Source organism: Tasmannia lanceolata, unplaced genomic scaffold, assembly GCF_043159265.1.
Source record: "Tasmannia lanceolata isolate RefF3 unplaced genomic scaffold, GAP_Taslan_0.1 ptg000016l, whole genome shotgun sequence".
Taxonomy (NCBI): Eukaryota; Viridiplantae; Streptophyta; class Magnoliopsida; order Canellales; family Winteraceae; genus Tasmannia; species Tasmannia lanceolata.
In genome coordinates, this window is record NW_027518693.1 from 10,404,209 (window position 1) to 10,419,654 (window position 15,446).

At 39.2% G+C, this 15,446-nt stretch overlaps 2 pseudogenes; both read left to right on the forward strand.

The window, feature by feature from the left end:
- The first annotated feature begins 7,331 nt into the window (after positions 1–7,331).
- Positions 7,332–9,033, forward strand: LOC143847872 (xanthine dehydrogenase 2 pseudogene; annotated as a pseudogene).
- Position 9,034: 1 nt separating this feature from the next.
- LOC143847873 (protein ORANGE-GREEN, chloroplastic pseudogene) lies at positions 9,035–11,845 on the forward strand (annotated as a pseudogene).
- The last annotated feature ends 3,601 nt before the right edge of the window (positions 11,846–15,446 follow it).

Consider the following 15,446-nt stretch of genomic DNA (forward strand, 5'->3'; position numbering starts at 1 on the left):
CGGTTTGATTCCCTGCAGGGTGCCTGGCCTAATATACGGGCATTGAGACTTTAGTTAGAGAGCAGTTGATAATCAATTAAGGAAAGCATCAGTTCATGACATAGCAATCAAACAAAGTGGGGCCTCTTTGGATGCCACTCTATGTTTTTTGGTAGGTTAAAAAATGGGCATTAAGGCCTAGTTGGAAGCAATTAACTATATCATTTCCAAAATGAGTGGTAGATTCGTCCCTTTTTTTACTTGGGACTGCCCCACTACTCTTTCACAGTAGAGGGGGCTGTCCCAATTTAAAAAAAATAGGGACAAATATATCATTTCCCTTCCAAAATATTATAACCATTATCAGTAAAAAATCATAATTAATTATAATATTATTAATTTACACATAATATTTTTGAGCTATCCAATGAACCTCTTATAAAACAGGAAGAATAATGAGCATGTTTTTCTAGTTTTAATAGAGAAAAAAAGAACTGAATATATGGCATGAGTTTTCTAGATGAAAGTTTTTTTATGAAAAAAATTTCACAAAAAAATGGATTACCAAACTGTGGAAGTTTTGTTTTTCATATACTACCCTTCCTTCATGAAGACTTTCAAGTCAAGTTTCAGATTTTGGACATACTCTCCCCTGGCTTCACATGCATGAAGAAATATTTTTCTTGAAAAGATTTCCACCGTAACCAATCATGCATTAGGGAGGTGGCTCCCACATATGACACCTGGTCTACTAAAGAAAATACGAGGTTCTTAGTAAAAAGGGCCGGCATCATGTCACCACGTTCTTCTACTTTGCTAGCTCCAATATTTTACGTGTAAAAAAATCCCAAACTTATATAGGATGCGGCACCAAACCTCCTTAGTGTAAGAGCAACCAAGAAAGAGATGGTCGACTGATTTTCCATTCCTCACACTTGAGGTATTTCTATGTGATCAACTGAAAAAGAGGATCTTGTTTTAATGAACAAAAACGACCATGATCCACGTGGAAAAAGTGGTTCATGATATAGGGGACGTTGATCTAAATGCCCATTTCAGAGTTTCCCTACTTGATCAAAGGTCTAGAATCATCCGATGCGGGTTGAGATAATAGACAAATAGGGTGCAAATTGGATCGGGCTAAGCCTCGCTACATTCTTCATCGATGCAAGAGCCGAGATATCCGTTGCCGAGAGTCATGTAAAGTCATCATGGCGATGATATCCATCGCACATTATACTGCTGCATTTCCTTAGCGCCCATTGCGCCGGGTTCGTTATTCACCCAAGTTGCCAGCCGGTGCACGTGTTCAACCCGATTTTGGATCGGATTGGGTTGGCATTTGCTTGGTTTGGGTTGGTTTATGGTTAGGAAAAGCCAACCAGATTTAATTTCAGGTTGGGTTAGGGTTAAGGCCTTTGCAATCCAACTGAACACGATCTCCATCCTTTAATTTATCGTGATTTTCTTAAGGTTATGTTTTTTTATTGTATTTTTCTGTTTCGCCCTAGGTTACCATGAACGCTGTAGATTACCATTCAAAAAAAGAGAGAGAAAAAAAAGGGGGGTGTAGATTGCAGACACATGTCCCCATGTGGCTCAATGTTGATCCACATCTGACATCAAAAAGAATAAAAAAGTGGAATTTCCGGTCAAATAAACCAATATATATTCCAATGAATAAATAAATCAAATTACAATAATAATGGGTAAAAATCAAACACCTCTCTCTCAGTCTCTCTATAAGATGAAATTATTATTATAAACAAATAAAAGAAATCAAGTAGCAAAAACCATCCAAGATCAATTGGAGGATAATGGTTGAAATCGGACGGTGAGGATTTAAAGCAAGAGAACGGCAGCGGCCAGGATGCCGGATCCGGCAACTACGACTCGGCTGAAGGTGAGTAGAGCGGCGGCAGAGGGAGTTCCAGCCGGAGAATCAGAAGATGGTGGCATAGCGATGGATGGAGATGGTGAGGAAGGAGCAGGAGAGGTGGGTGTTGATGATGAAGGGACATGAGCTGAGGCTTTCGGTGGCGAAGCAATAGGAGTAGTGGCCGGTGCCGGAGAGATGGGTGAATGAGCCACCGGATGTGGCGCCAATGTTGGAGCCATGGCAGGAGCAGCACTGGGAGACTGTGCAAGAACGGATCCTGTGAACAATCCCACCATCATTAGGATTGCAAGGATGGTCCTGCTTGAAAAACCCATCTTCTTTTTTCTGTAGAGAGGGATAGGGGTTTAGGGATTCTTAGAGAGAGAGAGAGAGAGAGAGAGAGAGAGATAATGATGAGTATAGGGGTGGAGATGAGGAAATTTATAGAGGGAAAAGAGCGTTATTTTCTTAGAATAGAAAGAGTCCGCGGAGAGAGAGAGAGAGAGAGAGACCACACTACGCGTAGAGAGACAAGAGTCGGTGTAAAAATGGGAAAGAAATAGATTTAAAATGGAAGTTTCTTTGCTGTTTCTAGCCGTTGAACTTGAAACCATCTCTTAGAAAGTTAGAATAGTAGAATACTAATATCTTTACCTTTCTCTAAATCACTTTCTCGATCAAAGATGGAAGCTAATTTTTAGCTCAATGATATTTTCACCTGCCCCCCCTTTTAACGTGTTTTTTGACGTCGAAAAGTGTTATAGTTATAAGGGGGCGAATGCGTACTGCAGAGGGGGTGAAAATATCATCTCCCGTTTTGGATACCATTAATGTAAAATCAAGACCGTCGATCTTGTATAACATTATATATTAACCAACCTAGTGATTTCTGTCCCATCCTGGAGGGACACCTCCATCGGTTAGATAAAGGACTACGAAAATCAATGGTTTAACTATTCTTGGCCAAGACCTAAACGAGGATTGTGGATCACGGCATAGGATTATCGAATCAACATGATCTCAATGGCATCTGGCCTGGTTTCCTCTCAGGTCAACAAATCTGATTATGCAAGGAAAGTTGATTTTTTACCAGCGGCCATTTTAAGTTTTTAACTACCCCTAAATTTCTAAAATGAACCGACTGAGTATGATTTCAATCTGACTTGTATGATTTTGTATCATTGCACATCCAAGTTAGAGCCTACAATAGATGGTCCAGATCCTCCATATGGTGCTTTTTTCCCCTCAATTTCGCATTGGAAAAGAATGATCAAAGTGCAATGGTGAATACTAGTGCTGCGGAACGCTCCAATAGTGCGCCACCTCATTGTAATACAATGCAATGTCCAATAATGTCTAAAACTAACCAACTAGTATGATTTCCTCTTTGATCAACAGACCCAACCAGTATGATTTTGCATCATTACGCGTGAGTTAGAGCCTACTATATTGATTATCCTGATCCTCCATAGTGTGCAATGAGTCGATTGGTTCACCCCTTAAAATTTGGTGAGCCCAAAAGTTGCCTCTTATCATCTATCCTCACAATAACTATCCCATGGTTGTTTTCTTTTAAGAAATTGCAATTTGGACAAGAATAATCAAAGCACAAGCTCAATGGTGAATACTTGTGAGACCTCTTGCCTTGCTAGGGAACGCTCCAATAGTGCAATCTCCAATATATAATGTGTATTTTGGGTCGTAGGGATCCAATGCATGGCCTCTCAGATGATGGCTCAGATCAAGGTGGGACCCACTGCAGCGTGCCTCAGTATTACAATGAGGTCACTCCCTATTGAAGCATTCTTCTCCCACCCTGTTGAAGCAGTCCTTTTCCAACATTAAAACTTTTGACCTGTTAAATAGAGAAAAAACATATCAAGTTGTTGATGGCCATAAACATTACCAGATCATAACACCCTTAGTCCGTGTGGGTGACACATGGTTACAAACTTCAAAAAATGATAGATATCGAGGTTGGGGCTTCCGTTCACATCGAAAAAGGGTATGGATGTAGAAGGGCTTATAAGGACTTGGACGCCTCCACTTAATCGCTAGCTTTTAAGGATAAGTTCTACCCGGGGTCCCAAGAAGTGGAACCCTCTCTCTGGAGAACCATTGAATGAATGATTAAGATCATCCAAATAGGAAGGAGTTTTATGCAACTTTTTGGAAGGTATTTCAAGTTATTTTTCCCCTGTTCAGAGATTATTATTATTATTTTTCTAATGGCCCATCTCACCGCACAAGTGGCTTCATGGCCGAATGGTCTACACCATGTTGAGAATACCTTGATCAGATGATCCTAAGCTATTGGTCCATCGAGACTTGATCAAGCTTCGTTTAGGGTTCCCCCAGACTGTCCGCCTAGCTAGCCCAACCTTGGATTGGTCATGTTTCGAGATGATCAAATGATCCTAACCGTCTACTTGGACTAAAACAAGAGCATTAATACAGGCTTCCCCAAATGGATATATTGCATCACAAACAAATAAAATAGAAGAGGCGGTAAATCAAATCCTTACTATACTAAAAGCGAGAATCCTATATTTTCGCACGTTCTTTCCTGCTATTGCTTTATGCGTCCCGCCTTAATTTCCGTCAAACTCCTACATATGTCCTTTTTCACTACTTCTTTTTCGTCAATTCCGCTTCTCATATACCCTTGCACATGAGTTTTTTTTTTTTTTTTAAAAAAAAAAAGACCCCAGCTGTCTCCTTTTATGACTCTTTTGCCCGTAATTGACATAATTTTTGAATTTCCTTTGTACTTTTTCCCGTAATTGTCATATTTTATTACACTCTTTCGGTATTTTTTTCTTAATTTATTGCTACTTTGCTTATATTTTCCTGTAATTTTTCATTTAAAACTTAGTACCTGCATGATTATTATTTATTGCTATTATGTATTGCTAGCCACCTTTGCACAAATCGTACTTCTGCCAATCTTTGCAGCAAAGGATGGGCGACAGGCAGACAAGTAGCCTTGGCAAAGGTGGCTAGCAAATCTCTATACAAAAAAAATATCTTCAAAAAAACATCAAAATTCCGGTTGACCCGCAGGTCAACCCGACCCACACGGGCCGGGTGCGAGTCCAAGCCCAATGACCCATAAAATTTTTTGGGTGATTTTGACCTGGCCCATTTGACCCGTTTCCCCATGATTTAGAGGGAAATGATGTGACTATGATAGTGAGTTTTTTTTTTTTTGAAAAAGTACTATATGGCTTACATCGTAGGATGATCCAAACCGTCCATTTCATGGGCCACAATGTAAGTAGGTTGTGTGCCAAAATTTCCATAGGATAATTACAACCGTCCAACCAATAAATGTTTCCTAAATATGTCGTTCTTCTATAGACTGAAGAGCTAGGATCATCGCATGGAAATGTGTTTTTTGGGAACACCCTATGTACGATGTGGCCCATCAATTGGACGGTTTGGATCATCCTATGGTGTAAGCTATACAGTACCTTTTTTTTTAATAGGGAGTGTAAGAAATATGTTTTTGGTTTGCTGTAGTGAAGTATTTTTTAATAAGCCAGTAGGGGTCCCTGCAAAACCCCAACTTACCTATCAAAAAATAAAAAATTGTACTGAATATTTACGGCCTACACGATAGGATGATCCAAACCGTCCATTTACCAGACTGTCCATTTCCGGGTGATATTGACCCGGCCCGTTTCACCCATTTCCCCATGATTTAGAGGGAAATGATGTGATTATGAGTTTTTATATAGTGTGAGTCCTGATAGTGAATACTTTTTTTTTGAAAAAGTACTGTATGGCTTACATCGTAGGATGACCCAAACCGTCCATTTCATGGGCCACAATATAAGTAGGTTGTGTGCCAAAATTCATTTCCATAGCATAATTACAACCCTCCAACCAATAAATGTTTCCTAAATATGTCGTTCCTCTATAGACTGCAGGGCTAGGATCATCGCATGGAAATGTGTTTTTGGGAACACCCTATTTACGATGTGGCCCATCAATTGGACGGTTTGGATCATCCAATGCTGTAAGTTATACAATACTGTTTTTTTTTAATAGGGAGTGTAAGAAATATGTTTTTGGTTTGCAGGCTTTGTCACAAAATTCTTGTTTGAATATATATGGTGTAAGCCCATGTAGTGATGTATTTTTTAATAATCCGGTAGGGGTCCCTGCAAAACCCCAACTTACCTATCAAAAAATAAAAAATTGTACTGAATATTTTACGGCCTACACCATAGGATGATCCAAACCGTCCATTTAATGGTCCAAACCGTCCATTTCCGTATGATTTTGACCCGGCCTATTTCACCCATTTCCCCATGATTTAGAGGGAAATGATGTGATTATGAGAGTTTTTATATAGTGTAAGTCTTGATAGTGAGTATTTTTTTAGAAAGTACTGTATGTCTTACATCATAGGATGATCCAAACCGTCCATTTCATGGGCCACAATGTAACAAGTTGTGTGCGAAAATTCATTTCCATAGCATAATTACAACCCTCCAACCAATAAATGTTTCCTAAATATGCCGTTCCTCTATAGACTGCAGGGCTAGGATCATCGCATGGAAATGTGTTTTTTGGGAACACCCTATTTACGATGTGGCCCATCAATTGGACGGTTTGGATCATCCTATGGTGTAAGTTATACAGTACTGTTTTTTTAATAGGGAGTGTAAGAAATATGTTTTTGGTTTGTAGGCTTTGTCACAAAATTCTTGTTAGAATATATATGGTCTAAGCTCATGTAGTGAAGTATTTTTTAATAAGCCGGTAGGGGTCCCCGCAAAACCCCAACTTACCTATCAAAAAAGAAAAAAATTGTATTGAATATTTTACGGCCTTTACCATAGGATGATCCAAACCGTACATTTAATGGGTGTAGACACCCCATTTTGACTGTGCCCTAATCCTTCCGATTTTGCGCAAAACCCCATTAAATCAACTAGGTAGGGTCCCAAACTCCACCCTTAGCTAGGTCAAGGTCCCGGCTAGGTCCCCATAAAATTTCGTTGAAATCGGAGTGCGTTTGCTTAGCGAACAAACCGCGAGAAGACCGTAGTGTAAACCAGAAAAGGGAGTGGATTATCATAGAAAGGGCTGTCCAAGTAAGCTGATAAGGGTGGAAAAATTTTCATTTTCCTCTTATATTAGAGCAGCTCGCTCGTTTTTTGAAAAAAAAAGAAAAAAAGAAAAATCGGCAGAGAGAGAGAGAGAAATCCCCAAACCTACCTTCTCCGACGGGATCTCCGGCGAGCTCCGGTCCAAACCTCCGGCCGTGCCTCTCTTCCTTCTTTATCTCTAAAGCCGAACCTTTCATCTCCCTTTTCTCTCAGATCTGTTACTTTTTCAAACAGATTTTTTGATTTTCTAATCCGATCGGAGGCTTTTCTCTCAGATTTTCTGCATTTTCAAACAAATCTTCGTTTTCTCATCAGATCGGAGGCAGAAAAAGGTGATTTCCCCTTGCAAGGCTATGGCGGTGGTGAAATTTAAAGGAACACAGAAGAGAGAGAAAGCTGGTGAGAGAAAGTAGATCTCGCCGTTCTTTTCTCCGATCGATCTTCTCCGACGAACATAGAATCCGGCAGATCATCTTCTTATCCAGTATTTCCCTTTTATTTCTCTGCTAATCTTCGTTTTCTCGCTTCATTTCTTAATTTCATTGTGAAATCCTATCTGTTTCTCCTCTAGGAACCCTAGATCCATACCTCTAAATCTTGTTTTCTAAGTTAAAAATCTGTTGATTCATGATTTTCTTCAATCTAAACCAAGATCTGCTGTTATCCTTCGAATAGTCCTCAGATCCATGCCTTAAAAAAATTTTAAATCAACTGATTATTTCTTTCCTCTGTTAGATCTAATCTTTGTTCCAAAGAATTGCTAATAATTTGTATAGATCGAGCTCATCCTCTTAAGCTAGCAATTATCAGCGGATTCTAAATTTTTTTTCACATAAAAGATTGGTTGCTTGGAGAAAGTCTCGGAGTGGATTTATTGCAGGGAGTCTTGAAATCTCAGATATAGATCTCACAGGAACAAAACTAGGCTGCGGTGAAGGTGGTTGTGGGACTTGCACTGTTATGGTTTCTTATTATGATCCACATTTGAAGAAAATTGCGCATTATGCAATCAATGCATGCTTGGCTCCATTGTATTCTGTAGAAGGGATGCACATAATAACAGTGGAGGGCATTGGGAATCGGCGCCATTGCTTGCATCCAATCCAAGAATCTTTGGCCGAAGCTCACGGCTCACAATGTGGATTTTGTACTCCTGGGTTTATCATGTCCATGTATGCATTATTGAGATCAAGTGAAATGCCACCTAGTGAAGAGCAAATAGAAGAAAGCCTTGGTGGAAATTTGTGTCGTTGCACAGGATACAGACCAATTATTGATGCATTCAGTGTTTTTGCTAAAACAGATGATGCCATGTCTACTAAATTTTCTGCTAGCATTTCGGGTGGTGGTTTTGTTTGCCCCTCAACTGGGAAACCATGTTCCTATGGAGAAAATGCTGTAAACCATAATGGAACATCCACTGAACTTATAACCTGTTCCAACATTTACCAACGTATTTCTTACAGCGACATGGATGGAAGCTCATATAGTGAAAATGAGCTTATTTTTCCTCCAGAGCTTTTGTTGAGAAAGATTGTGCCTTTGAGTTTGGGTGGATTTGGTGGACTCAAGTGGTATCGACCTCTTAGACTTCAACATGTGTTGGTTCTTAAATTAAGATATCCAGATGCAAAATTAGTGATTGGTAATATTGAGGATAACGGGCTGGAGATTGGTGCTGGTGTAAGACTTACAGTGCTCCTACAAGTTCTTAAGAAGGTTCTAGCAGAGTTTGATTCTCATGCGATTTCATCCTGTGAGGCGTTTGTTGAACAGCTAAAATGGAGCAAAATTTTGTATTGTGGATTGCAAAGGGAAGCTCAGAACTACTTTGGCGAAGGATTTCTTTCTGGGTTACTGCAAGGTGGATCTGGGACATAATGAAATTTTACTCTCTATTTTCTTACCATGGACTAGGCCTTTTGAGTTTGTAAAAGAATTCAAGCAGGCTCACCGGAGGGAAGATGATATTGCAATTGTAAATGCTGGAATGCGCATTTTTTTTTTCTTGAAGAAAAAGGAGGGGAATGGGCAGTTTCTGATGCATCTATTGTTTATGGAAGAGGTCAGGAGATTGAGGGTACAACAATGCATAAGGAATGCTGAGCATATCTACGAGAACTGCGAGGCACCGAATGAGATGCTAGACATTCCATCATCTATACCCTTTCTACCAAATATGACAATGAAAGCATTGAAGCAGCTTTACTTGACAAGCTTTGCATTTATATCTGGGATAATTGTCTTTGGAGGCCTACTTGCACCATCTCTGGAGCTGAAACTTGGATTGGGAGATACCTCATATGAAGATTTTATATGCAACTTGCACTTGCCACTGCAACTAAGTCAGGTCGATCTCATCATGGCATCCTTTTCGGGTGGGGCAGTGAGCATCATTTCAGTGTTAATTTTGGTTGAGGTCAACAATGTTGAGCAACAAGAAAAGAAAAGATGCAAGTACTGCCTTGGAACCATATATTTGGCATGTGCTCGATGTTCTGCGAGTGGTGTTTCTTTAAGCATTGAGGCAATTTCAATTTCCGGTGGCTCTGATCGTCCGTTGCGGGCACTTACAACTCAAAGGTGTTCAAACTGCTCAAGGGCTGGAAAGGTTATGTGCCCGACATGCCTGTGCACTGTAATGCTTCTCCATATTCAACCGGCAACCCGCAAGATCATGAAATCATTTCAACATCGGATTAGAAGTTTGTGACTGAACCTAATGATATGAGAGTAATCAAGACATCTGAAGGCCAGCCTAATGATCTAGTGAGTACCCGCAACTTTTGATTGATTCAGTTCTTTGGCAATATCACTAACAACTCAGGTACTTCTTTTTCCTCCTCTCTAATTCATGCTTAATGTGTAGTTCTTGCTGATTTGGTTAGTTTGGATCTACATTTGGTTTGTTTATAATCACTGTTGATAGTAAAATTTGTTTGGTCTAGCAAATCCAACATGATTTGATTGCGGAAATTCAAGGGAATGAGTCCCATATTTGATCCAAGCTCTTAAGGCTTAGATTGGATCTAATTGGGTAGCTTGCTGTTTTTCAAATACTTAACATTTGATGCAAAAACCTTATCACATAGAAGAGACAGGAGCAGAGTCTCATACCCAAATTATGCTTCTAGGTTAATTACTATGAAATTCATTTTCTATAAGTTTGGTTATTTACATGTCAGATATATAATGTTCATTTTCATTTAATCCATTGTTCATAAGAAGTTAATTTCCATAAGCTACAGTTACATCTTGTGCTGCTCATGACGAACATATTTTTGTCCTAAATTGTTTTTCTGATGTCGTGATTTTAGTAGCATAATGACATGTGAATAAGATATGAACTTTAGAAGTATTCCTTGAATGGTGAATTGATTATTTTTGTGTAAGATTTAAATGGGGCGATGAAGGAGTTATCCCAAGCCCATCTTTTAGGGTGATGTAAATATCATTTAATGTGTTTCTATAATCTGTTGGAAATTTAATATTTCTCTTTCATCTTATAGTTTTGAGTTAGATTCTGAAGATAAATGGATTATTCAGGTGAGATTATCTCAAAGCTTATTATACTCATTCCTTTTTATTTAAATAAATTGTTTAATAGGAAGAAGGAGATCAGATGACTACTCTATTCGATATTATCGACATGAGTACTGTCTGATCTCAAGGCGGGATATAGAAATATTATCATGTGTATTTGATATCAGATGATTACTTTGGCATCATCTGATTTCATTGGAGTCCCCGTATTGGGGTTTGTGGTTGGTTTTGAAGTGTTTGATATTGTTTTTACTTTATTAGGCTATCCAGCGGCTGGTCTGGACTAATTAATGTTGTTTATCATTTTATAATTGCTATAGATCGTGTATTGTTTTATTGAAATTTTTTCTTTGTTTAGTACTTGAGTTATTTTTATAAGAATAGAGTGGAATTTGCGATTATCTGGTAGCCTTTTCTTCTCTCTTTGATAGACTAACACAGTCTTATAGATTGCTGTTAATTTTCTTTAGATACTAGAATCCCTTTTCTTGTAGGGCGATGAAGGCGCTAGCCTAAGCCCATCCTTAGGGGACTCTCGTAGTCCGAGTAACCCTCCCCTCGTTTGTTTTTTTTTAAGGCGTGCCCAGTCTTTTGAGATACCCTTAAACTTTGTCATTTAGAGCCTCAATTTAGAGAGACAGGCTATGTCTCATATAAGAAAAGTTATACCCTTTAGAGACAAGCTTTGTCTCATTAGAGGGTTCACCTTTAGGAGACATGCCATGTCTCGTCAGCACCTCTCTTGGAGACCATCCTTGTGCTTAGGAGACTTGCCCAGTCTTGCTAGCATTTTTCTTTATCCTACCTCTATGTCTAAGAGACTTATCCAGTCTCATTTTCTTATTAGCATCCTCCTCTTTGTGCGTCTTTTGGTTTTTGGGAGAACACCTTACTCGGCTTGGCATCATACCCCGACCCTTATGGGTATTGGGTTGCACATTTGTTGCACCCTAGGGCTAGGTAGCTGTCCGGCCCGGCTGGGTGTTTTACCTTTGTCAAATATGCACAAGGTCTCTTTTTCCTTATTACTTGTTGAGCTTTATCTTAGTTTGATAGTTCACTAGCATAGGAATCCGTCCTTAGTCTAGAGAGTCAGTCCTCTTGTTCAGGAATCAAATTCTATCATCATAGGGGTTAGGATTTTATCCAACTTCTCATCGTATCATGTTTTTCTATCCGCTCCTGCAAGGTATAGGATGCTGTCCAACCCTTGCAGAGCTGTGTTTCTGTTCTTTTCCCCCGCAAAGCATAGGATGCTGTCCAACCTTTGCGGGATATCAGGAGTCTGTCCTCCCCTTATGATGACAGGATTTGTCCCCCTTGAGTCAAAAACACTTAAAAACAACAAAAACATCTGAAAAACCAAAAATCTCAAAAATCTTGAGTCATTAGAAGTAGTTAGGAAATCTGTTTCGAACTACGTTGGCTTGATCCTCTTCCACGAGGTACGTAGTGCAGCTTGAGATTCTTATCTCAGGTCCAGCCAAACCTTTGTAAATAAATCATTTACCCATTTTAAGAAAAAATACCAAAAATCTTCAAAACCTTGTTTTCAACAAGATCTTCCTCTAGAGTTAGTAGTTTGTCCTAGATAAAGAGTTTTAGAGTTTTGAATTTGTCTTTGATGTGTTGTGTGGTTTGTTTGTGTTTGTGTTAGAGTTAGGAGTTTGTCCTAGAGTTATAGGAGCGCCTCCGTCCGGTCAGTTGGCGATCCACATCGCCAATTGATGACTAGGTCTAAGATGCGATAGATCCTACTGTTTTCCTTAGGATATACAGCCTAGCTACACATAGATTATAGGAACCACCTGCATTAGCTTAGGGCTAACCTGCATTTAGTTAGGGCATATAGGGTGTTCTAAAATCTGCAATTCATTGGAATTTAAATAATCACATAAGAAGCTTTAAGAGCTAGTCCGGTCTTTTAGATCGAGTCTAGGATAGAGGTCTAGATGTCTTAGGCATCATAGCTTAGAATAGGTGCGAAGAACTACGTTGCCTTGATTCTCGTGGAGGCGGGGATACGTAGGCTTCTTTGGATGAACATCAGATCATCTAAAGACTCGGGCCTAGGTATAGATTAGAGTCTTAGGGTTGTATGGTATCGAGTCATTTTTCTATGTTTTGCAGTGTTTTCTTACTTTATTGCGCAGACCTTATACTTTTTTGGTGTGTCGTGCATGTGTTTGTTCATCAGAACTTAGACACCCATTAGGCATGTCACTTATAACCTAGCTATGCTTAGGTGACACATGTTTCTTTTATTTTATCTTGTGTGCCTTTGATTTCATCTCCGAGACATGCATGATTAGATAGACGTCTTCTCGGAGATATTCATTCCCATTTCATATGATTTTCGCCCAAAGTTCTTCAAAATTATTAAGTAAATGGCATAAGAGACCAGGTGTTTGCACTTGGGCGGATGAGGTGCTCTTTAGACCTTCCGAATTCGTAACCAGGCACGAACCTTATTTTATATCTCTGGTTATCCGTTGCAACAGAGCATAGTATGGGATCCAAGGCCCATTTGCCTTTTTCATTGGATGGCGACTCTTCTTTGTTTAAGGTACGCCTCGAATCTGGGCTAGTCCCCGAATCGAGAGGTATCTCACCTTTTGTATCGCCACTCATGCTGTGAGGGGCACTTCTTTCGAGAGTTCCTTGGTAGAGCTCTCCATTCACGTGGATGATCCATAGAGACTGTTAGCGCGTGGGGGCACGTCCCTCACCGCACGCCTATCTCGGATCGGGGTCCACAGGCTGGCGACTCTGCTGGGGAAATTCTCTTTCGAGATATTGCCTAACTCTGTTAAAATGCTATTTGTTACTAATTTTGAAGAATTTTGGGCTAAAATCATTATAAATAGGAATTCAATCGCTTAGAATCCAGGGGCACCAGATGGGTGTTTAAAACAAGGGATTCACACACTGCACAGCATACATCATTTTATTTTTTTTCTTTTCTCTTTTATTGATTTTCTTATTATTAGCTCCATGGGATAGATATAATGCGTACCTCATGGGATATCACTATCCAGATGGTGCTGTTGTATCTATTACCAAGCTATGCGCCAGTGCTGCAGTCGTAAACACTAGGCGTACTTGTGTTTACAGCAGCCGATGAGCAATGAAGCATACTATGTATAACACTAGGCGTACTTGTGTTATACATTTTAAGTATGGATCATAAGCATAGTACCTGATATATTGAGTCCGGAGCTCTACTTTCATTTTACATATATTATGTACATGGATATATTTGTTGATTTAGTGAAACCCAATTAGGATCTGCATGTGCTTATATATATATATATTGCATTCATATAAGGACGAACATGTGTTGCTTACACATGTTGGAGCCTAGATTTAGGAGCCATATCATATCCATAGATTATTGTAGCTCACCTTATGTGGCTACAACGCGGTCCTAGTACACTCACATGTCTGTCTTGAGTCAAGCTTCTTGACTCTGCGGAATTATATTTAGGGCTGGTGCCCCTGGTTAGGATATATATGTATATATGTATATATTTGATTATTAGATTAGGGCTTACTCCTTTGTAATGTTTCCTATCTAATCCAATCAGTCATTTTCTTTGAGATTTAGATTTGGTCAGTGACTTCTATTTGTCATCGTTATGACCTTGGTCTTTGTTCTGATCTTTCGATCATAGATCTGGTTCATACCTTGTATCATTGATCCTATATGTGCATTATTAGATTAGGGTTTACCTCTTAGTTAGGTTCTCCTTCGTAATCTAATCAATCCTTTCTATTTTATCCATTCTGTGGATTATCATTAGATTATTGGTTCTTTATCCATTATCTATTCCTTGATCTATTGGTCTTAAAATTGATCCATGTTTTTCATTGTTAGATTAGGGTTTACCTCTTAGTTAGGTTTTCATTCCTAATCTAATCAATTATCCCTATCTATTCATTCTTTTAGATTATGATCAGATCGATGGCTTCTAATCATCATTCTTATGGTCACGATCTATCCTTAGATCTTTTGGTTGCAAATTCAACCCATCTCTAAATGTCGTCATTCATGGTCAGCCCTTCACATCCCTCCGATGACCATATTCTATTTTTCACTCATGAGCCTATCTTGCTACCAACATTTGAGTGCAAGTATCCTTGCTGGGAGTTCTATACTACTGAGATTATTCATATACCCTTGAGATGACTTGTGGGGTCCCTTTTGTGTGGCCGTCATGCTGCCAATTTTTACCCAACACATTTTCAATGTGATCACCATCTTTTGGGATTGTTGATGAGTCATGTGTTTATCTTACCATAATCCTTCTTCCAATTGGTATGCTGTTGGTTCTTACCCAAGGGAGAGATGTGTTTGTATTATCTCTTGTTTCAACTTGTGTATAACATTCAACGAGATTGTCTCACACTAAAATTAGTGTTTGTCATTTCCATGACAGGAGTCAGACCTAATTGACTTCACCCATTTGTTGAACCAGTTTCCTTTCATTTCACCCAGCCAGGTCAACAGAACCTGCACCAGGGTTGAAACCCTAGTTATGGACATCATGGAGGAAGGAGTGCCACCCATAACCTTTCAGTGCCAGTGCATTACTGACGAATAGTGTCCTGTTTGTTAGGTTTGTCTTTCATTGAGTGTACACCAACTTTTCTCTCTCAAAGTTGGTAAGTCTCACTGTGTCGATAAAAGAAAGAGAAAAGAGTCATGTTTGTCAGTCTTGTTCATTCAAAGTCAATGTATCGTCTTTGTCAAGTCCAATGTAGAACCCATTGAGGTGCGTCAAAACAAAAAAAAAAAAAAAAAAAAAGTCATCACTGTACTTGAAATTTCTGTTGAAATAAAGATTTGATTCTAGCATTATCAGTGTTCTTGTGATTCACTCTTAGATCTAATGCTTAAATGATTAAACACACCCTTCTCGGAT